The sequence below is a fragment of the Sinohyriopsis cumingii genome, chromosome 3 (genome assembly GCF_028554795.1).
Source record: "Sinohyriopsis cumingii isolate HCF-2022 chromosome 3, ASM2855479v2, whole genome shotgun sequence".
Taxonomy (NCBI): Eukaryota; Metazoa; Mollusca; class Bivalvia; order Unionida; family Unionidae; genus Sinohyriopsis; species Sinohyriopsis cumingii.
In genome coordinates, this window is record NC_142963.1 from 23,401,667 (window position 1) to 23,427,754 (window position 26,088).

General features: G+C 35.6%; 1 protein-coding gene across 2 annotated transcripts in view; it reads right to left on the bottom strand.

The window, feature by feature from the left end:
- LOC149802536 (cGMP-dependent protein kinase 1-like) overlaps positions 1-25,483 on the bottom strand; it is a 248,197-nt gene extending 222,714 nt beyond the window's left edge. For both annotated transcript variants that reach the window (XR_016420045.1, XM_089951780.1), the window contains exon 1: positions 24,758-25,483. The gene's annotated coding sequence lies outside the window, so the exon portion shown is untranslated. The remainder of the gene's footprint in view (positions 1-24,757) is intronic.
- Positions 25,484-26,088: the final 605 nt, after the last annotated feature.

Sequence of the window (26,088 nt, forward strand, 5' to 3'; positions counted from 1 at the left end):
CTTCTGATCTTTCTAAATTAGTCTTTCAGTCCTGGTTAGACAAGTTTCTACCTCTATTCCCGCACCAGAATCAGCTGAACATTCATCAGGTGATGCTTAATTCAGTGACAGACGTCGCCATTTTTGAAAGCTGTTGTTATAACAACTTCAGGGCTTATCACAATCAGATGACAATTATTAGTTCTGGTTCAGTACCCACTAATGTAGTCCCAGTTTATTTTTAGAGCATTTTTTCCTGTCTCCCTTTGGTGGTGATACAAGAGATAGATTTAGGCATTCTTGGTATGGATTTCAAGGCAATTGTTTATTCTTCAGAATATGAGCTTATGGTGTGGTTGTCTGTGTGTGTTTGTCTGTGTGTGGTTGTCTGTGTGTGTTTCGTCGACAGTGCACGGTGAGTAAAAAGGCCTTCGTGATGGTCCGGAAGTGAAATCTGTGTTTCACTGAAAATGTCTTCGTTTACAGTCCAGCTTCTCAAAGAAATGCCAGTGAACCTATGACAAGAACTTCTCAGTGAAGTCGTCTTTGAAAGCATTGTAGATTAACATATGATCTGTATTAATCTGGACACAGTGACAAGTTCAGTACTGACAAACAAACGTAGAGACTATATAGGAAAATTAATTGTGATCTGAGTCATGTTTTGTTATGTACCGATTACAGTTTAAATTGGTATAAAATGTTTATTATTAATGATATTCACATGAAATTTTAATTTTGTGATACTGACTTAAAAATAGAAGAAAAAAATTAATATTAGGAATTAACTTTTATTTTAAAATATTAATTTTTTTTAAATTTAATTTTTTCTTGTTCCAAAACTGCACATATATACTGTATTTTTTGGGAATGATACTAAATATTGTCAGCATGTATGTATTTCTACACAATTTACAACTTGCAATGATTGATATTTGTCAAATTTTGTCAGAGAAGTAGCTCTGAATGTCAAATTGAGACCTTTATTTAAAATACATAAGACAGTTTTATTTGCTATTGCAATTTAGTACTTTGACAGAGTGCGGTATTGTTGCATCGGCTGACATCAAATTCCAATGAATCATTCAACTTAATAATTGTTAACCGACACTATTAAAATGCACTTAACATGTTCAAACGGATCATTGGAATTATGTTTACACATTTGATCCAAATAAGTAAATGGTACATGTCCACATATGAAAATGTCCTTCCTTGTTTACAAGTTTTAGGAATCAAAATTTTCACATTTAGCTAATGATATAGGATTACTGAAACCTATAGTTGATTAGTGAGGCACACATTTGCCAATATTCACTTGCAAAATCAAAACTTGTTACGTCATCATGAATACGACTACTTATAGCAATCCCTTCATTTAGTCACTTAACTTTCCTGTATACTGGTATGTACTAATGTTTGCACCAATGATCAAAGCACACCGTCCCCACAGTGTGTTAAACTTAATGATACCTAGTTTACCTAATTAGTTATTTAGCCTGTAAATGGCTAAATATACTTCTTGAAACTTCATAATTTAATTTTTTTTAATCACTTTGATACATGCTCGTTGCTTTACATTTCTGAGTGTCACTGTGTCAAGTTTAATATTTTTCCAGTGCTTGCACCCTTCATATCATTCTGAAATCGCAGTATCTAACACATTTTGACTTCATTTACCTACATGGGACTGTTTTCTAAGATTAAGTGAAACATGTTATATATCTTTTCCGGTCTAGCCTGATATATGGAACATGGTGGAAGAGGTTAATTATTTGGAAAATCTCCAGTAGTCAGTTGCAATGTTTCATAAGACCATATACAATGTACCTGCCGTAAGTGACCAACATTGGTTTATATTACCACTTATATATAGCACCTCAAAAACATGACTTAGGTCTTCATGAAAGAGATCAACACCATTATTCAGTAAGGCTGATCCTTCATGGAACTGTCTTTTCCTAGAACAATGTCGCCCTTTGTGGTTATCGACATTGAAATGGAATGCATATTTGCTATAAACTTGGTATTGGTCCATCAAAACTTTAAATTTGATGTGCCATTATTTATGCTGACTACCTGACACAATAAACGCGGAACATAGCACCTGTCATTGTTTCTAGTGTGTACACCTATATGCATTTGAACAGGCATAATGCAATGTGCAGCAAAAAATCAATGTGAACTATCTTGCTTCGCTACATCTGAAAAAAATATTATATGTTGTACAAACCCAAACTAACATTTACTTAAATGCCATTCATTAGCCAATTTTTTTCCCTAAAATTTCTCACTTTGAATTTTAAAACGTGTATGAAATTTTTTTAAATTAAAATTTAGTTTTCTAAATATAAATGTTTATTTAAATTTATATTAAAATTTAATTTATCAAAGTTTTTGTATTTCAGAGATATTTTTATACAGGCCTCATCTTGTATTACAATTTAGTGTTTATCTCTTTCAAAAATGTTTATACTTAAGGAAGATATAGCAAATTTAGTTTTGGTTTCTCAAGAGCACTTGGGCCACAACTTGCACCCTGTGGAACACCAGCACTACACACTTTCTAACAGCTGTCACATGTCTTATTTGCGAGGAAATTAAAAAAAAGTTTCTTGTATAAAGTGGAAATAGGTGTGACATGCAAATATAAACGTTTGGCTAAAATTGGAAATAAATAATATGGCCTGATATGAATCAGATCACAATTATTAGTTCCGGTTCAGTACCCATGAATATGGTCCCAGTTTATTTTTAGAGACTCCTTTTGGTGGTGATACAAGGGTGAGATTTAGGCATTCCTGGTATGGATTTCAAGGCAATTGTTTATTGTTTAGAATATGAGCTTATGGTGTGGTTCTCTGTGATCATTTCGGCGACATTGTACATTAAGTAATAAGGCCTTGGTGAAGTGAAATCTTTGTTTACAGACCAGCCTCTCAAAGAAATGCCAGCGAACCTATGACAAGAACTTCGTCGTGAAGTCATCTTTGAAGGTATTGTAGATTAACATATTTTTTTTTTTTTACTGAAGTGGAAAGTTATTGATAAACAAATGTAGAGGCTCTATAGGAAAATTAATTGTGATCTGAGTCCATATAATAACTGCAGCATGAGTGAATGAAGTTTCATAAATCGTGATTTATCTGTGCGGTTTCTGGTGGATTTGTTTCCCATACAATTTTCGTTTATGACCTAATTATTTCAAGCAAAACTGGCCAAGCAACAGTTGCAAAAGCTTGTTTTTACTCTCAAAGAATGCATTACACAATGTTAGACGTTTCGGATGTTGGGTCGGTGAGAAGAAACGCAGTTTTAATATAATAAAGATTTAAAAAAATGAAATTTCATATTTGCAAATTCAAATGAGCTTTGTTTCACCAAAATTACAAAATATATGATGCAGTCATTTAATTTCCTGACAACATTACGGCAAAACAAGGGGACATCATTCTCATGAAAATGCTATTTTCGCGGTGTTTTACACTTTCGACTCCTTCAATTTATATGATCGTATTCAGAATATCTCAATGCGTCTTTTCCGAATAGAGCATCGATAAATTCAATGGATTTCTGAGTTTTCTATGAATCCTTGCCTCTCGCAGATAGGGACTGTCACCTTGTCAAACGCTGTACAAAACTGTCATTTTTGTAGCTTCAACTGTATTATAGCTGCACACCAGAAAGTTGAAGTGACAATAGTTATCTGCAACTTCCTCCACTGGTTCAGCTATGCCTTTTCACTCACTGTCTCCACCAGTGGATGATTTGAAATTCGATGAACTGGACTTAAAGAAAAATCTCTAATAAACATGTTCCAAAAATTTAAAACTCTGGATGTGTGGTTGACATTAATGCCCTAAGGCCTGTCCCCATGGACAGACATGATCCTTTTTGTATTTGATAATGGTGATTATCAACATACTTTCTTGAACGTACACCCAGTGACGTCACTAGCGCTGGGGTCACCTAGTGCGGTAACTCATGTGTCCCCCCCCCCCGACGTCATTCCTGCACAAAAATTCCATAAATTTATAACAGTCACCCGGTACGGTCCGTATCCCCCGCATTTCCCTAGTGACGCCACTGCGTACATCTGTCGTTAATACTTAATACTTCTTCCTCTCCCGTAAGTCATCTATTTTAGTCTCCCGAAAATATCAATATTTTTTTTATCAACATAAAACAAAACATAATGATGAAAATCAGTCAGTTTACTGTTACGACATCAGCCACCAGCGGCGCTTTTATGTAAACTAAGTTTAATTGTACAAATTTAATTTTTCATTATCTTCCACGGTGACGGCCGCTGGAAGAAATCACAAATATAATTAAAACTTTTGATAATGCACTATAATTTTCTTGGATTGCAACATAACAATGGCAAATGAGGGAGGAAGTGTGTTGATTTATCACGTGACAACGTCGGTCGGTTGAATTAGGCAGTTGAAAGTAAGTCCATTAGATGTATTTACTGTATAATGTTCTTCTGCATTTTTTTAAAGCTTGGCTTCAGTCAGCTTCGTGTTCATTATATCTGCTTGTTGACCTTTTCTCCCTGCGAGATCATGGATACAGAGTAGGCCTGATGTGACCTCCAACATATAGCAAGTGGCTAGTTATGGAGGCAGTCTCTTTACTCTGTAGTATGTCACGTGATAATGCTTCACATGAGAAAGTCTTTATAAAACAACATAGCAAAAACAAGTGTCCCTCGAAAGGATGATGCTCTGCTGCCTAAAAAGAATTTCCAGGAACTTAAGATAATACCGTTTCTTCTTTTTAACTGACGAGAGTTGAAAGTATCCATGATATTCTTGTGCGGTAAGATTTTTAAATCAGTCACTGTAGCAGCCATGATGAATGCAAGATCTGTACCGTTTTCATAAGGACAAACTTGACGCCATTAGATGAGAAAATCCATTTGATGGTATGTCCATTCATTCAGCAAAATTAAAGACAAGATTTTCAATCGGTTCATTGTTGCAGCTATGTTTGGTGTCAGATGGGCACATTTTTTTTTTCTCCTCAGGATACACCAGATATAATAATTAGTCTTCTGACGAAAGTACTGTGTCGAGATGGCTTTCCAGTTAGGACGAAAGCACTAACAATATTTTCAAAATGGCTGCTGTTGTGGCCATATTGAATGGCAGAACGTCGCCATTTTTAATCAAGACTAAAATAGACATCATAAGATTTCTTCTGTTGATTTGATTTGCATCAAGGATGATTAGCGAATACTTTGAAGATGTCGGTTGAGGTTGCCATAAAATATACGAGATCAGATTTTTTTAAAATTTTAAGACCAACTAGACACGTTAGGAAGTCTTTATGTGAATGCCCCTTCCTGGTATAACTTTCCGTTCAGTAGAACAATCAGTAACAAGATTTACAAGATGGCTGCAATGGTAGCCATGTTGGATTTAAGATCGGAGCCATTTCTATTTACAACCAACTAGATAACATAAACAAAAGCATAAAAATAACAAAACTGGATTTAGGAGTGGAACCATTTTTATCCAATACCAACTATACATTATAAGAAGTCTACTAGTGAAAACTCCATGCCTGAATCACTTTCTGTTCAGAAGGAGTAGCGAAAATAAGATTTTCAGGGTAGCTGTCTTGGCGGCCATATGGCACATAATAGATCGGTACTGTTTTCGTTCTGGATCAACTAGACATTATAAGAAATCCTTTTTTGAAAATCCCATTTAAGAGAAGTAGCTATGATACGATATTCAAGATGTCCGCTCAGGTAGTCATACTATATGTCTGGGCATCACCATTTTCACTTAGAAACAACTAGATATTGGAATGAATGTGTGTATACAATTTTATGTCAATTTTTCTCCTAGTACTTTAGGAGGAGTAGCAATAACAGACTAGTACTAAAGATTGGACGTCAGCAGGCTATCCAATAAGCTCTTCTAGTCTGTATCCAGTAAAACCTATAACTGTGCTTACTATTTTATGGATTTTACCCTTTTTGGCACTGTATAGCCAAGTCTATGCTGGTGTTCTTTGAAAACCTTAAATATATATATAACTTCTTTGTCTTTTATTTTTAAAGACTTAATATTCACGTTTGCTCTGAATGCATTTATTTCTTAACTTTTAAAAATATTCCCGTTATATATTTAGATCTAATTTTAATCAGCACTGTATTACCAGGAATGTGCTGACCTTTCGTTATACCCTACACAGAGACTTCTGTAGAACTGTCTCGGTGCATGCACGCATTAGGTCTCACTTGATAGTTTCGTATTTTGACACCTCTCTAATTTTTAAGGTAGAAGGCATGAACCTAATTACCATAAGCCTAGTATTTATAAATTCACACAGAAGCTAGATCTGTAATGTGGTTTAGATTTACTTTGAGTTAGGCTTGAAAATGGGTTGGCTTGTATGGTGACGGCCTGTCACAGTTAGATTTGCACTGGAGATCAAAGGCCTAACTTGGGCTGCAAATGAACAGCCGACTATGCTACGTATTTAGGTACGTCTGCTAGAGACATAAATATCTAAAAATCGAGATGGTTATGGGGTGATGAAAAGTATGCAAATTTGTTATAGTACTAGTGAACTGTATTCATGCATGAGGCACATACTGATTCTTTTAGCTGCCTTGTCACAGAAGAATATTAAAAATAGCTCTTTACTGTCAAAAATGAATGTAAAATTTAGGAGTTGGTGCCAGTGATGGTTCAGTATAAAAGCCACCAGTTGTATCAGGAATTAACCATATTGCCAGAGTCAAAATCTCACATGCGTGCTTTCTACATAAATCATTAGTTTGTTTTTATTTGTATCTTCAGTGTAACATTATTCTCCTTTTTCTGCAATAGGTCATTGTCGGATGAAAATTCACCAGATAAACTGTCCAGTGAGACCTTAATACATTTGTTTATGCTTTCCCGCAAAGTTCATTTCTTCCGTCAGGGAGAGGATCGTAGCACGTTGCATATGTGGACTCGTCCAAAAGTTCCAAATTTTGTTATTTTTTAAATAATAAACCGATAATTTCCATTTAGGCAAATGGGATTACGAACTGCTTGCAAGAACTATTTACTTCCGAATTTGAAGAGCTTGACAACTTGCAATACATTCGCAACTTGTGCATTAATCATACGGATCTTATCTCGATTGCATGCGGATAGCTGCTATTCAGATCACCTCGGCTATTTACGTAACGAAACAATGACTGAGAGAGAGAGAGGTTGCAAATGCACTGAACCAATTTTTCATTAGCAACTTCTCGGTCGATCACACGGTTAATCCAATCACTATAAAAGCCTGTTCCTTTTTCTGTGCGAAAAAATATCCTACGAAAAAAATGCAGTTTGTTTTCTTCTGTAAACGAATACACCGAAATATATCGGAGGCATATTTCTGTATGGCAGAAATAACAGAGGTAATCTGTATGCTTGCAACAACTATTTACGTCCTTAATTGAAGGGCTTGACAACGAAGTGCTCCAATAAAGACAGGCAATTGTATGGTTTATAAAAACACATGTTAACACAATTTAAGAAGAATTTGAGTTAGTTCAGATCACGGACACTTAGACTATTTAGTCAATATACGTTGTCACGTAACGTGTGACAGTGCCAGTTAGGGCATTTGCTTTAACGATTTTTTAAAACTTTGCCAACTGGAGATCTGGAAACCTGAATCGGGAAAAACATTCCTAAACATTTTTCCTACCGGAGAGTTGTTGATTTCACTCTAGCACCGTGAAACTACGATCAGGTTTTGCGGACAGTCCAATATATGGTTGTGAAAGGACGGTATACATGTTTGTAAATGAATTTGAAACAGAAAGTTTGACGTAAAGCGCGCTAGCGTTGATAGGTCTGACAAACTTACGGACTTCTGTAAATTTAATAACGGGCAGTCTCACCTCTATTTACATCCGGTAATTTATTGTAGTGTATGCAAGTTAGAACATTTTGCAGACTTATTACGCACGTAAAATTATGAGATTTCGTAAGATATATCTCAAATCTGAGCAAAATCAGTTTTTAGCCTTCCAGCTGGATATAAGTACTGATATAAGAAGCTTCTAAACAGCGCTGACTGACACGTCGAAATGTCACTCTGATTAAAATCAGATCTCCGCTGTCCGACTTGAAGATTTGACGACAACCGTTTAAGGGTCAAATTCTGGTGACCTTTGAATTATCCATTGAAAATGTAGCTTTCAAAGTCTGGAAGTATATCAACCAGTTCGGTACACATTCATGCTCTTCATCCACAGTGTTCTGTCTCCAACCGCGAAAATATTAGACTTCATCTTACTGGTTGATAAAATTAGCGATTATGGTAATAACATAGGTTACCAGAGCATGACCCCGAAGCGGTTGCTGTCAGATCTTCATATATAACAAAAGAGATCTCATTTTAATCAGATTGGTCGAATTAAAGTTTATAATAGCCTAAACCTGGTATAGAGACAATTAAAAACATTGACTTGTTCGAACCGAAGTAGTAACCAACATTTGCCTCCAGATTAGATGACTGTAAATGTTGATATTGAACATGAAGAATAAAAATGTAAATCACATCCTTCAAGCTTCTGACAGTGCAAATATGTCATTCAAAACATACAGGAATTTCTTCTCTGGTCGGCTGCTGAACATTGGTGGATTGATACTCCAAAAGGTCAACATAACATAAACTTATATTGGTTTTTGTCAACTCTCGTTTAAGTCGACAGAGACCAAACATTTAATTTTTTCAGACGAGAGAGAGAGAGAGCATAACTAAAAAAAAATATCACGTAGGTACTTAGAAAGTCTAAAAGGTACGCAAATTACATCCATATGCGTGATTCTACCCTTGACGTCATCCCTTGTAGTAACAAATGAAAAGTAGGCATTGTGCATCTAAAGAGATTTACTCTGTAATAACCTGTAGTTTCATTAACTGCAACAATTAATGCAGTCTGGAAATATCACTAATTTTTGATTTGGAAGATATCGGGCACCATAATGCATGTGGCAATTTATTTCCAGACTTAAGAAGCTTTATTTAAAATATGTTAGAAATTAAATATTCAAAGATTTGAATAAGGTGGGATTCAAATAATCCGAATTTTTCCACCTACCAGAAATTCTGACCCGTAAGTTAGTTGATATCTCCATTTAGTATTTTTGTCATCGTGCTGATATAGAAATCGATGTACATCAAGGCAGGTGGGAATGGGAAAAGGGTCAGGGTACAAAAGTGTTTTGCACCATTTAATTTTTGTCATTGCGCTGATATAGAAATTGATGCATGTCATGACAGGTGGGGAATGGGGAGGGGATCGGGGTACAGAAGCGTTTTGTGAAATCGTGGTAATTTTAATAGTGTCTGCCTTTCAGGACCCAAAAAATAACCAATCATATAATACAGTAACTTTACATTCCTGTCTCTATTTCATGTACTAGTCATTACCACCCATAGATAACAGTGCTCGACAAAACTTGTTGACAGTGAAGTGTTAATTCTTATGGAAACAAATCCATATCATGGCAGATGTGCAATTCTCTAATCTTGCCCCTGGGGTGCAAATGAATCACAATTGGAGGTGATCAAATAAGTTAATAAACTATGGGCATTTTAAGCTGTGACTTACCAAAATCATGTAATATATATATATATATATATATATATATATATATATATATATATATATATATATATATATATATATATATATATCTCAGGTTTTTAAACAAAATGCACGCAGGGGTTGAAACTTCAATAAATAACATCATATACTTAGCAACCACAACTCCTTGCCATTACCGTGATTGCACAATGCACAAAACAGCTTATCAAGCGCAAATACAGCACAATAAAATTTACAGTCGCTGCTGTCACCAGATATTTGAACTTGACGTTTATGCCAATATATAATTGTTACGACACTAGTTCCTAAACTATATAATAGAAAGAAGCGAAGCAAAGAAGTTTATAGTATTCACACACCATCCCGTTTGTTTGTACACCCCACTCCCGATTTTAAAAGCAAAAGGCTCAAATGATATTTAAAAAAAATGGACAACACTTTAGTCTGATATTACCTCCATGTTTGTTTGTACCCTCTACCGATTTCAATAATGGAAGACTTTAATGTGAATGAAAGCGCACAGATCTTAGCCAATTTATTCCCTGGTTTATAACTTCTAACCTGTGACCAGACTAGCCATAATACTAGCTTCCTCTGCGCCTTTCAAGCTTATCGGACTTTCCATACTAAGACGGAGCCATATTGCTTACACTATGGGCTAGTCTCTTTTCCTCCGACAACACCGTGACGTAGTTCATCATATTCGGTAACTGCCAGATAATTCGTAAATTACCATAATGTTGAGAGTTTAGAGTTATATTTCTTTGTACGCATGAAAAGAGAAATTACACCGCTTGTTAAATCCAGGTGAAAGGTAAATTTGTAGTTGTCAGTCTATTCCTTTGCTCGATTCGACTTTGTAAATATCAGAAGCAGACGACGTAGTATTTTCCATCTATGTACATACATGTGTAGTTGTACATACATCCCTTCTTTGAAAATGGACTTGTCCAGGAACTGGAAATGGACATGTCCAGGAACTGTAAATGACTGGCGAGCATGGTCGTCATTTACACTGAAAACTTCCATTTGGAGTGAAACGCCCAGGCGATAGCTGTATTATGGACCCCCCTGGGCATAATCAGGTTTGAAATTATAAATCAATAAATGAACTGAGTAAGTTCTGTTCATCTTTTGTAACATTTTTCTTTTCTTTTTTTCTAAAATCGGGGGGGGGGGATAAAAAACGATCGGGGCAGTATATTCAAATTATAGTCAATTCAGTCTTTCATTTATAAGTTCTAACCTGATTGTCGCCAGGTGGTCCCGAACATCGTCAACTTGTTGGCGTTTCGGATCCGACGGACGTTCGTTAGTAAATCGGCCAGTCAGATTTCAAAAGTTCAATAAATTCTGGAGTTACATCTCTTTGAGCCCGGGTATGCAAGATTTCCTCCATTTTATTTGTTCAATTTGTTTTAGAAATATTAAACCTAAACATTGCAAATATTGGACGCAGACGACACAGTATTTACTGAAATGGACTGTTCATGAAATCAGAAAGGGACATTGAGTAGTCTGTATGCTTGTTTATATCGGAAGCTTCCGTTTGCTTTGAAACGCCAATAAGGCGACAATATCAGGGACCACTTGGCGTCAGTCAGGTTAAAAATCATAAATCAGTGAATGAAATAAGTTTTATATTCATTTATGTCCTTGATGCTTTCCGTTTTTAAATTCGATAAGGGGTACAAACAAATAGGAAGGTGTGCAAACACTAAAGTAAAGTCAACAAACAATTTATTTCTCAGAGTTACAAAGTGAATACTTAAGAACACTTACTGTATTATGAAATACTATTAAAACAATCGTACAGGTACTATCACAAGTTCAAATAAATGTTCCGAATGAAATTCAATAGTCTTGGTGTACCAATAATCTTGAATTTGTTCACAATAATCCTAGAGTAATGTGTTTATCCCAATGCCAATGAACAATTTGTAACTCCGTTGAATAATTTAATTCAACAATTCCTCAAAATTCATATCTGAACACAACTGTAAATGATTCCATAAAAGATTTTAAGACAATGAATTATTTATTCTTCAAGGCACACACACACACACACACACACACACACACACACACACACACTTTTAGTCCTATGCAAAATTCCACGAACACATAAACAAGGTTAGGCCTTGGATTAAAATTTTAGTAAACATATTATTTATTAGTTACAATCAAGACAGAAGTCAGATATGCAAATACTCCATCGACACCTCTCAATGACGAACAAAACGGTCAAGCACACAATATAAAGGAAATATTCACCTCTCTTCATAATGTCAAAGAAAGATTTATAAAATACAACTTTCCTTTTTTATACATATTTGTCGAATAAACATAAGATACTATGACAATTAAAATTACAAATGAATATGCTTTATGAACTACACAAAAACAAATAAAATAAAAACAACACCTCCATACACGTGACATTGCATCTGCAATCACATTATCTTTTCCCATGATTCACCTAATGTCAATGTTATATTCCTGCGACATCAAACTTCACCTCTATAGTCTTTGATTTTTGCCTTCTGCTAAAGAAAGAAAGAGGATTGTGATCAATGAACACAATACTCCGAGCAGGAATGTAACTAAATCTAAAATGTTGAAAAGTCAATATCAAAGCCAAACATTCCGTCTCGATTGTAGAATAATTTCTCTGGTGTTTGGTTAGTGTTTGTTTTTTTTAAGACAAATATCATACTAAATGATCCACACCGTTATATCGTCTTCAATCAATAAACCCTACATTACTTGCATCAACAGGCATTTTAAATAATTAATTGTCATTTGGAGTTGAAAGATCTGGTGCACCTTTAAGTATGACATTTACTGTGTCAAAAGATTCATGACACGTGACAGACCAATGACACTTACTCATCAGATTTGTCAGAGATTCGGTAATTATGAAAAATTCTAGTAGAATGTCCAATCATATTGAATCAAACCAAAAATCACATCTGTTGTTTTTTACTACAAATGCGCTGGGAATTCAGAGATAGCACTGATATTAACTTCTGCATGTTCAATATGTGTCCCACAATATGTCCTAAAATGTGTCACAAACTCAGTTTTACCTTAGTTACCCGCCATATTTTCATCACTGAGTGGGTCACAGAATTGACGAATACTTTTCAAATGACCTTTACAAGGCATCGTTGCAGACGATTACATCATCAATGTGTCACAATTATGTAGACCACACGATATCGTGTTTATATAAAACTGGAATGTTGACGGATAATTTTTCATACAAAACGTCATCAATTTATATTGATAAAGTCCCTCTAGTGCTGCAAATCCGAAAATTAGTTTGCTCTTTCCGTGATTGAAATGTGGCAGAATCCTTTTAAAAGATCAAACTTAGCGACTTATTTTGCATTTCCAATTTTTTCGACGTAATTCAGTTTGGTGACACTATTAACTTTTCTACAATCGATACACATTCAAAATGTATTATCTGGTTTAATCACAAGATTATATGGTGAAATCCAGTTACTTTTACTTGGTTATATGAAACAATTCTCCAGTAGATAATTAATTTCTTTTTTCAAACATTCCTACTTGCTTAAAAGAATTCACCCTGTAAGGGTGCTGTTTTACAGTCGTCGAATCTACAATCTGAACCACATGATATATTATATTTGTCCGTGTTGGAACATCCTGAATCAAGTGCCCATATTCCCATAATAGCTGGTTTAATTTGCTCCTTTCCCATGGTTTTGGATGTGAAAGCTTCTAGTCCAGATTCTCTAATATTTCTGAATTCCGAAGACTGATTCAAGCAAAGTTAATATAGTCAGCTGGCATTTTATCGCTTAAATCCTTACTGTATGGGATAGGTACAACTAAATTGACTGAATAATTACCTGGACGCTCCCAACCAAAATACTTTTTTCACATATTTATATGACAAAGTTGTTTGTTTCCTCTTCCCATGAGTGATAATGATAACTTACTTTCTGTTTGATTGTATAAGGGCCATAACATTCTGAAAAAGATGATTTTGAAGTATAAAAAGTGAGCCAGAACTCTTATCACAAAGCTGAAAACGTCTTTTTTTCTGTCACACATTAGTTTCAGTTTTGACTATTTCTTGATACTTCACAAGCTTTTGACAACTTATCTTAGAAATCAGAGACATAGCCAAAAATAATTTTGGAATCTTCACTTGAAAGAAATTTCGCTTTTAAAATATTCAATGGTTCGGGGACAGTATGTCCAAAAACTAGTCAAAAGGACTAAAACCCAATAATTCTTGACTGATTTCCCTCATAGCAAATAACAGTAAATGAACACGTTCATCCCAGTCCTTTCCTATACCAAAGCTATATGAAGAATCATTTTCTTTCAAGTTTGATGGAATCTGTCCGAGGCCCGTTGATTTTCAAGGTGATAGGCGAAAGATTTGAACTGCTGAATGCCTAATTTATTCATAACTTTTTGGAAAATCATAGTCTAAAACGTTACCCTTGATCAGACTAGACAGATTTGAGACGGCAACAAATTATAAAAAAGACTTTATCAAAGCTTTTTTTACGATGGTTTTAGCTTTTAATGTTTCTCAAAGGAATTGCCTCTGGAAATGTGATGGACGCACACATTATAGTCAACAAGTATTTGTTGCCCGCCTTGGTCTTAGGTAAAGGACCGACACAGTCTACAATTATTTTGCTAAATGGTTCGTCAAATGCAGGAACGGGATGCAGATGAACCTGGTATCCTCTGACTGGATTTCATACAATTTCATAAGTGTGACAAGATCTACAATGTTTAAAAACTTCACTTTTAAGTTTCGCCCAGTAAAAATGATTCAGGATCTTGTGATAAGTCTTACTGACTCCTAAAGTTCAGGCCAAGGGAGTTTCATAAATCCCCATTTTATCACAATATAACAAATTGGGGCTTGTGTATTTTCAGTGTCACTAACAGCTCTTTGAAACAAACAGGAAATCTCACGATCTTGTACTTCTTCGACAACGGGCGATTGTTTTTGTTACCCTGATTAAAGTAAAGCTAACGAGTAGCGAAAAAAAGGATATTATGTGTCTGTTTGAGGAATAATTTCTCAGAAGCTTTATTTGCCATAAATCTGGTAACTGCACAAGCTGGATACATTTCAGTGATTTCACTCTCAAGTGTATCAACGTTTTAATCCAAAACAAGGCCTGCCAGTTGCAAGCGGATTAGCCACAACCTTATCTACAGCTAAGTCATTGCCAAGTAATAAATAAATCCACTCTATATGCAAGGATGTCAATGCTACAAACGTCCTGAGACGAAAATTGATGTCAAATTAACACAGTGAAGAGGAACATTAATAAAGTCACGCTCTACTTCCTGAATAAGAAAACGTTTAGTAAAGGAAGACCTCTCAGACAAAGGAAAACAAAATACCTGATAATAAAAGACTATGAGAAGCTCCTGTGTCCCTTAATATTTTAAAAGGAATAGGCTTCATAGAATCACCAAAATGTGATATAGAACCTTTCGACATGAATGGTTAATAATTATTTAAAAAAGAGCCAAAGTGGGGGTATATTTGACTTAAACGATGTATGCTTTCAATACAAGAACGTGACTTTGAACTCTTTGAAATGAGAGCATTTGGAATAGTTATGCCTTATTCCGTTGCTTAGTTTTCAACCTGTAGCAATCGGAAATGACGTGCCATTTCTTTTACAAAAAGTGCACATTGAACTAGATCAGGATTTCCGATTTGTCTTAGATTCTGAATTTGAAAGCACTTGTATGAGAATGAGTTTAATTGTTTGTTGAAATACAAAAGACTACTGAGAGGAGGACTTACTGACAAATGAAACGTGCTGAGTCAAGGAATAGTGATCAGCTGTGCAAGCAGCATTTTCCAAAGTTTCGACATTTTGTTAATTAAAGTAAGTCTAGACAACAGTATTAAATGCAATTCTAGAACTGTTCAATGAATACGAGCTATGTAAAATCATCGTAACCTATATCAATCGCTTTCACTAAATGCCATATATCAAATAGTTGGGGGGCCCCGAGTGGCCGAGTGGTCTAAAGCGCTCTTCGTTACGGATCACTGCCATCTCACCTCCGTCTGCGGCGGTTCGAGTCTAAGATTCAGCCAATGTGGGCATGTGAGAAAGCTTGCCAGTAGCTTCTCGTGGGTCGGTGGTTCTTTCCGGGGTTTTCCGGGTTCTTCCTCCACCATTAATACTGGCCGCCATGTATAGCCTATCGTACTGAAAAATGGCGTTAAACCCCACAACAACAACAACAACAATCAAATAGTTGGGTTTTTTCCTCTTGCAAATTCAACATGGGATTGTCCAGTTTGTTTCCTAGAATAACCAAACCAATTTCGATATGCCTCAGGTGCCAACTCATACCCCTTCAGGGTTTATTCCCTAACAACACCATAATCATCACTCTGTTGTACCGACTGTGAAACGTAAATATCACGAGCTCTGACAATACGTACACTTTGTAATAACAAAGTTAAAAGCTCTCCTGGCCATTTGAAGGTTTCCGCTATTTTCTGAGTGAGGAAAGTATTCATCTACTACTTTTTCTTTAAAATTATTTGTGACTGAATTGCACTTCCATCCTTTTCTTTCTCTCACTGTCTCTATCTGCATTACTTTTCCTCTTCCTATCTCTGAATTCGTATTTCTCTCTCTCTCTCTCTGAATTTGCCTTTCCCTATCATCTTTCTCTTTCTGAATTTGCCTTGCCTTTTTTTTTTCTTCTGAAAATGAAGATTTGATCATTCCAATTCCATCTGGCTTTTTAAAACCGTAATTCCTTTTTTCCCTATCAAAATGAGGGACAGAATGACGAATGAAACCCAAGCAATATCGACTGTCGTCCAAAATTCATTTCACACCAACTACTAAATCAAAATATTCTTTATTTCTTGCGCTGTTAAAGATGCATTCGCTTCAGAAAGAGAAAGATTATAATATTTGGCAAGCTCAAGCCAGTCATCCATTTTCATAGTCTCTTTCCCTCCCTGGGTCAGATCTGAAACAGCGTTCACCTCCTTATCTGACACTGTCAACGCTTGCTGTTTTCACTAGCGATTTCGCAAGTATGTTAAATTAAAATCTTTTCCAGAGTCAATGTGTATTCGGAGAAATGACAATTTAAATTTTAAAGCCAATTTTTATATTTCTTAACTGTTTTAAAGAAATTCAGATTCCGAAACAGCATCCAATCTGTTACGACTCTATGGTCTTAAACTATGCAACAGAAAGAAGCGAAACCAACAACATAAGTCAAATTCAACAAAGAAAATTCTTCCAAGTTACAAAGTGGACATTTAAGATGAACAATATTGTGAATTAAATCAAAAAAAATCCTAAAGTTCCTATCACAAGCCCAAAAGAATAGAATTCCAATAGTCTTGAATGTTCTGAAGTACTAGTAGCCTTGATTGTCCTGATGTACAAAGTCTTTAATGTGCTCACTACAATTTCTAAGGCATGTGTTAGTGCAAATGTCAATGGGCACTTTGTAATGAATAATTTAAATACATAATAGCCCTCAAATTATATATGAACACAACTGTACATGATTCCACTGGCCGATCGTAAAAGAGGAATGAATCATTTATTTATCATGACCACTATATGTTCAAATTTCACATGACCTAAGACGCAATATAATGTTATGGAATTCTAATTTACTTTATCCTGACACCAGACGGACCAGTCCTAACATTAAGTAATAGTAATAATAAGCGAACGATTGTGAGACCTTTATGTTGAAATATTCAATGTCGAGTTTGATCAAAACTGGTCAAACAGTTCATCAGATGTTTAAAGTCAGTCATCAACAGAAGTATATGACGGAACTAGTATGGTCGACGTATGACGCATGATTGACAAAAGTGTATGGTGGAACCAGGATAGTCGACGCATGACGCGTGATTGACAAAATTAATTGGCGGAACTAGGATAGTCGACGCATGACGTGTGATTGACAGAATGTACGACGGAGCTAGGATGGTCGACGCATGACACATGATTGACGCAACGACATACCATCAGTTCACGTACAGGGCAAGCTAACGCGATATATAGGTTTCTTTCGATGCTTACGAGAAATCTCCTGACAATGTCTTACAAGACATTTATTTCCCTTCTATTTCAAAGAAATCTATTCATTGTGATAATGTGCAAATACTGCAGTCTCGATATGGTATTGAAAAAAGTTTAAAAAGCATTTCAAAGCATTTCGCTACATCAAATTTTTTTGAGACGCTAATTAGCACGAATAAGTAATTTTCTTCTGAATCATCAATTTAAGTTTTGACACACTTTAACATAAATACTGTTCTCAAAACAAGCAGCATGGAAACGAATTACAGATGATCCATGTATGAGGGCATTGCTAAAAACACGTGATTGGATACGTCAAGGCGAGATTACAATGTGTGAGTGTGTGTGTGTGTGTGTGTGCGCGCGCGCGCGCGCGCGTGATTTTTATCAATATATTCTTTGGGAGCCGTGGTAGTTTTTAGTTTTTTTTTTGTAACAGTTTTGGACTCGTAATCGAGGATCAGAGGGGTTCACTACATGCCCAGGCCACTCTAGTCGGCTGCTTTAGTGTGGTAAAATGAATAACTTTCCGTTTCCTCGGCAAGATATTGCCAATAATGTGTTGAAAGTACCGTTTAACATTAAATATCCGCCTCCGACTCGTCGTCGAAATCAAGTGACAATGACGAAGGTGTCGAGAGTTACACACCAGGTTAAGTTCTGCATTGGTCCTTAAAAAAACGTTAAATTTTGTTTTTTTTAAAAAAAAAAATCTGCATAGGATTTGCTTTTGCAGGCGAAAAACGATTTTTGATGAACAATCGTATGCGATACCGTCCAATCATGCGATACCGTCAAATCATACGATACCGTCCAATTATGCGATGCCGTCCAATCATACGATACCGCCCAATTATGCGATACCGTCAAATCATACGATACCGTCCAATTATGCGATGCCGTCCAATCATATGAAACCGTCCAATCATGCGATGCCGTCCAATCATATGATACCGTCCAATCATGCGATGCCGTCCAATCATACGATGCCGTCCAGTCAAGCAATCCTCTACATTGGCTGCAGCTGATGATCATTAAAATATTTATACGTTATCTAAAATTATTTATTTTCTTAAAATGTACAGTACATATACGATAGAAATAGCCATGTGCATAATTCTTTGTTATTTAAAATTTATTCGGTTTCTACAGAATGTACACTTAGTTTACTTCAGAATCAAATATACCAAAAGACCAGTTGAAACACTTGCTATTATTTTATGATGTTCTCGCATAAAAGAAACTCAGATTAATGTTTGCTACCATAACCTCAAATTTCAAGATTTGAATGACATGAACAGGGTGTTTTTATTATTCGTGACAAAATAATTAAAAACTTATCTTTTCTTTTTACAAAACAGCTATATCAGTCATAAATTTATGGTGAATATTACTGTCACCTATGCCAACGCGGTCGCAAAATGGAATTTTGTGACAGACATTCGGACCAAGTTCAACGTCTGGAGAAAAAAAAATCAGATTAAAATAAAAACTCAGAAAACTTCTGTCACTTGTTTTTTTAAAAAGTTTTTTTACTAATGTGTTAAACACATGATTCCCTCTGTGAGACTGCGAAGCATCCTACAATTTTCAGGAGCACAGTTGTATTTTGTCTGAACTTTATCTAACATATATTATCCTTTGTTGAGTCAGTGTGTAGTATTTGTACTTGTCCACCCTGACAACTATATTTCCCGGGTGTTGGCATCCGACTAAAAGCTTCCTTGTCTATCATATCAATTGTGTAGCTAGTAAATTGTAGGCTTCAGTATAAAAACTTCTTTTTCTATCAATAGGCTCTCTAAGGTCACCACGACGTCTTTCATAGTATTAGCTATAGTGTGACCTTAATCATCCCACTTTAGTAGAATTTTCAGATTACAACTTCTACAAAAATTAACATACACATAGCAAATTCATTTTGTATAAGGTGTAACCATTTTAATTTGTGTGTGTGTGTGGGGGGGAAGCTGTGATTTACTTTTAATCTGTAATGTTTTCTTTTCTTTTATCTCAAGATATTTAATTCTATTTCAAAAATGGTATAATGAAAATAATATGGTATCATTTTCCTTTGAATCAGTAAAAGATATTTCTCCAGCTATTGACAGACGGAAAATAAACAAAACTGTGCCAGGTCCCAGTCCCTCAACATAGAATTGTTTGTCCCCAGTATAACTGAGTATTCCATGATACATATCGCTGTACGTTCGGAAATATCGCGGTATATCGCGGTACAGAACTTCTCGCGGTACCCCGATGTAGTATAAGATTCCATTCATTTTACTTTTTAATAATAACGTTTCTTAGCTTTCCTGTCTTAGCTTTTCAATTTCGTCATATCGCTACGATGTCTGCTGTGTGGCAGTTTATAGTGATGTCTAGCACTGGGGCATCATGCCGCAGACATGTAGCATAATGTCCCACCCAGTCATATTATCCCGACACCAGGCCGACCAGTCCTAACACCAACCTCTTTATGCTGAGCACCTAGCGAGGCAACTGTTAGTACCATTTTTGTAAGTCCGAATCCGAGACGGACGCTTTAACCACTAAGCCACCGGAGCGGTCCCAATTAAAATGTTTTACTTCATAAAAACGTTTCATCTGGAAGAATGTACTGTACCATTTTTAGCGCGATGTACTTCATTTTTGACGGGCATTAAGTAGCAGAATGGTCTAAAGCGTTCGCCATCTCACTTTCTATACCCGTGGGTTCGAACCTCGGGATTGTGAGAAAGCTTGTCAGTAGCTTCCCGTGGGTTAGTGGTTCTCTCTGTGGTTTTTCCTAGTTCTCCCTTACCAGCTATATTGGCCGCCATGTATAGTCAATCATGCGCTCAAAAATGGCGTTAAACCCAAAACAACATGTTTTTTCTTTCTTCTTGCGTAAATACTAAAATAAATGCCTATGCAATTCAATATAGTTTAGTAGTCATTGAACACAATATTCGCCTTAAAACTAGTCGGAAACGGAAGTCATTAATAATTGACACATGACTCAATACTTCAAATAGTTTTCTACGTTCAAAATGAAAATATATTTAAAATGACTCATCAATAAAAATTATATAATGTTTAAAGTTTTCTTTTCTTCTTCAAAATTTACTTCAACAGCTCCTTTTAGATTTGTGTGAATAGTTCAAGTGATTATTTATTGAATATTTCCTAGTCATAGAATGTATGTACATTCACGTGGTGTTTGTGTTATATTTAAAAAATGAAGATGTTGACAGTAACTCAGTGATGTACTAGTATAGACGTTATAAGTAAGCTCAGTGGAAACATGTTTTCATTCCATACCCTTGGGCAATTTGCACATGTATTATATTATTCATCGCTGTCAGAAAAGAGTTGGTTACAAAATCACCCCGGGCTGGTGGAACGCGCGCAGCCATTTTGAATTTTCCGTCAACTGTAAATCAACCAGGTTTATAAAGCACTCGTACGAACAGGATACTGTGCAATATAGAGAATCTAGCATACATCTGGCCAATAACATAGGTAAAAGAATACGCTAAAATTTACACAGGTCTATTAAGTTACTAATAACCAGTTGAAATATTTTCAAACGTCCTTGGTATGCTTTATTTCAATAGGTACGTGTGATTCTTTAAAAAAGTATATATTCCACATTTAATTTTACATCTACATTTAAAAAAAAAAATCTTTACTTTGCAGAACAATAAAATTGAGGCATAAAAGAATACGGGCATATTTCCCAAGGTATCACCCGCCCCCTTGGATGACACAGATATACTATTTTCCCAGGTTACTCATTTTGGTCTACAGGATACTTATCTCGGCTGCCATAATGGAATACAATGCATTATGGAGTACATCCAATAATTGTCATTCATTACTATTTCATATTTTTACTTCCATTCTATCACGATTCCATATTTACTTGAAATTTCGTTTAGTGTATGGAAGAACAATTCTGACTTAAAAATACAGCATATTAAAAGTAACTTATTAATTTCCATTTCACACACTCCAATGTTACATACTTTACCACTGATGAAGCATTTCTAAAATGGACAGTCGAACAAAAAAGGACAGCCGGACTGAAAAGGACAGTCGAACAAAAAAGGACATTCGGACAAAAAGGACAGCCGAACTGAAAAGGACAGTCGGACTAAAGACAGTCGGACTAAAAAGGACAGCCGAACTGAAAAGGACAGCCAGACTGAAATGGAGAGTCGGACTAAAAAGGACAGCCGGTCTGAAAAGGACAGTCGGACTAAAAAGGACAAGCAGACTAAAAAGGACAGTCGGACTAAAAAGGGCAGCCGGATTGAAAAGGACGGTCGGACTAAAAAGGACAGTCAGACTAAGTAACGGAGTATTCTGTAAGTAGGCCTAATATTAAGAATAATGCTATATTCAAAAAACAATTCATGGTTTTAGGTCCGTTATTCATCGTTGATATCAAGTATACCAACATGGGATCAGAACAGGCATTATTGGAGTATACGTATGATTAAAAACATGTATGCAGTATAAAATTCATTTTTATTCGAATAATCTATTTACTTATGCTCTAATACTGGAATGCATTCCGTGTCTTTAATATAGTTAGACTTTTTGCGGAGTTATAAATTATATAGGAGTTGCCTGCTGTATGCAATTGTATTTGAAATGTATAGTATCTTTATTAAACTGGCTGCAACATATAACCTGAACTATCAATTCAGATCGATTTGACTTTCAAGTTTTAAATAGACCTGAACAGGAGAGACGACAAAACGAGCTGATGTTTAAAATAGTGTCCCTTTTTGTCTGAAGATTTCAGTAAAAGAAATTTACGAGACATTGAGGACATTGGGTTAAGAAAGCAAGTCGAAATATTAAGAAGAAAGACAATAGTTCATTGCTTACAAGTTTCAACAAAATAAATAAGATCGTTAGCCATCCACTCTCTTTTAGTTATGTATTTTATACTCTGAAAACAGTGCTGTTTTCTTTCAGACTCTACTTCTTTTGTGATAACATCATCTTCTAATAGTAACTATGTAGTTTGTGCGGAGATAAGGGTAACAGACAAACGGACGCACGAACCAACTGATGACGGGTATCGCGATATCCCTAAGATTTGAAACACTCCAAAATGTTCTATAAAAAATTCTGAACTTTTAAAATGTAATATTTTAATCGAGACCAGTAAATAATCTCAAAATGCCCGAAAGTCGAAAAACTGAGTAAAATGTGAGCCTGGAACGGATTTTATATGCAAGATTGCAAGATGCCTTTACGTATATAGCTTTCTGTTTCAAGAAAAAAAGGCAAGAACATAAACTGCATCGTTAAATAACGAATTCCAGGCCAGTATTAGGGCTTTAAAAATAGTTTACTTCTAACACGTATGTATGTATGTATGTATGTATGTATGCATATACATGCATATATGTTTGTATAAATATATATATGTACGTGCATACGTATGTATGTATGCATGTATATCTGTATGTAGGTAGTTAAGTAGGGAGGTAGGTAGGTATGCACATGCTCTGCATAAATTGAATATATATGGACTGACCAACCAGCTTTTCCAGCCACTTTTATTTTTTGACATTACTGAACATAGCACGAAATCAGAAACTGCTGGTGAAAAAATTTAGTGCTCTGATAGATGGTTGGATGGACCGACGGACAGGAGGATGGTTGCAAGAACGGAATTTTTATTGTTAATGAGTGTCACAAGGAGAGACAACGTTGTAATCAGATCGCGAGATAGAAATCTTCCTATTAGCCTTAGCATCCACGAGAGAGAGAGAGAGAGAGAGAGAGAGCATACTTAACAGCAACAAACCGGTGTTTAAAAGATAGCATCAATCATCGATATTGTACGAGATAAACTTGTAGCATGCAATTGGATTGGTTAATATTGCCTCACCGTAGATATCCGGACCATGTCGAGTGCCACTCTAGATAAGCATATATACATTGCAGTGGGAATGCCTGTGGTTTCTTCACAAGATACAAACATAAGATAAACTGTGTACACTCGAAAACTCGCTAATGATAGAGAGAGGGGAAGGTGGGAACGAGAGAGAATATGGGATGACGGATTTAATTCACTGTAAATGCCTAAACTCGACTATATCGAACAACAGGCAGGCAATGTGTCCAGTAATGAGCACAAGGAGGGACAGCGTGTAATGGATTAAAAAAGTTTCTCGGAATGACCATGTGACCAACGGTTTCTTCTTCAAGCAAGTCGCTGAACAAGTAAAAACTCGGTTGCGTCCGGGTTTATCGATGGCGCTAGAGTAGACTCAACAGACTGGAGCCGAATTTTATAAAAGCCATATATTAAGATATATTAAGAACAAAACCAAGTTGGTCATCTAAGAGAAAACCTCCATTTACATAAAGTTCTTATATAGCACACAGCCGTTCGGTCATCAAGCTGTTTGCTTATGGTTGAAACATGGAAGCAGTTTAAAACTTGCCTTCCTATTGCTCTGTTAGACTGTTTATCTATTGTAAGTCTGTGTAATAATATATCAGCAGGTTAGTCGTCATCCACCCCACCCCCCGCGTCAGATGGAATTTCATTTCGAAACATCTGAAACAGGTCCCTCCTTATATATATATATATATATATATATATATATATATATATATATATATATATATATATATATATATATGATACCCTATTTAATACCTATACATTTATCTGCACTTAAAAAGCATGGCATACACTGTAAATATCGATAAACACATTTAAGATCCCCACCCCAACCATTCGCTTTAAACTATCAGCTTTTGTATAAATCATCTTTATGTATGCACTAGAATTTAACTTCATTAGTCTAAAGATATGATTAATAAAACAGATATAAATAGACTGATATGTGACACCGTATGCCCCTTTATCAAACTCATTCTGACTTATTACCAAAATCCCCCTGTTCAAATAATATAGATAACAGTCTGAATGATTGGCCCAATCGACCTTGCGGGTCACAATTTCACCTTTATAAATAAAACCCGTTCGCTTGATTTTGTGATGGTACTTGTAGACTAGTAATTTAAGGTAATAAAACCTTACCTTTATTACTTGAGACAAATTTACAACGACCAAAATCCTTTCGCAGTTTAAATCCTAGTCGTGATACACGTCAGCTTAGAGACGCTGCTTTAGTTCTACTAAAATTGTATGATACCGTATTCCAATGTCAACAATCTCAACACAAGCTTTATCCACGAATATGCTTTCCATGCGAGAAATTATTTGGAATCATAAATCGCCAGCACTGATTTGCCGAGATGAATGCAATACCAATTGGTTCACATCGTAAGCCGCTAGCTTTGCTGCCTGTCATGCTAGGTGAGGGGCCGTATCAAACTGTCACATCTCATATTGGAACACTCCAGTCAGTTAAAGCAGGCTGTGTTCCGAACAACTATGTTCCGGATTAATGTTCCACCAGCTTGTATTCAAATCTTATTCATTATTAGATTTCACACCAAAATAAAAAATGAAAAAAAAAAAACATAAAAAATTCTGTAACCAGAAAATTCTGACTGGTAGATCTACCTGTCGATCTGTCTATCAATGTATCCATGTGTCCATAGTTCAATGTCTATAATGTTTCTTTTCACTTTCCAGTACCTATTTCTATCGACTTTGTTTTATTAGAAGTCGGATTGATCATACCTGTGATTTAATAGTCTAGACAGATTACCTCAGGTATTTGTTTGAAAATTAAATTGGTTATCACAGAAATAAATTTTAAGAGGCAGGTTTATTTTTTACATGTTCGCAAGAATCTGTCAAACCAAATGAATCTGAAAATGCTTGTACCAAGTTATATTTTGTGTATATGAATTAGGGGTTCTAATGGATTCTGCATATTTTTTTCTTGTACGGAAATCAATCTGATTAAAATCAGGTGTCCACTGTCCTAGGTGAAGCACTGATAGTGATCGCTTAGGGGGTCATGTTTTGGTGGCCCATGCTATTATCATAATCGCTATTTTTTTCAGCCAATCAGATGAAGACATATCTGTGCGTTTGGGAGACAAAGCAGTGTGGCTGAAGTGGATCAATGTGTTCCGAACGATTTGATTCACTTAAAGATTTTTGAAAGCTGCATTTCCACTGACAAATTCAAATGTCACAGGAGCATGACCCTTAAGCGGTCGCTGTCAAATCTTAACCTAGGACAGTGGAGATCTGATTTTGATCACGCTGGTACACAAATATGAAACACTGTAATATGCTTAAGGACAGCAGTACATATGCATACATGTGGATAAAGCCCTTTATTCAAGCTGATGTAATCGAAGAAAGAAGTACCACAATGCAAAGAATGACTTATTACCCTCTTTCCAGAGCTTTCACATTTTCACATAATAAGATTAAAGTCAAGATCTCTT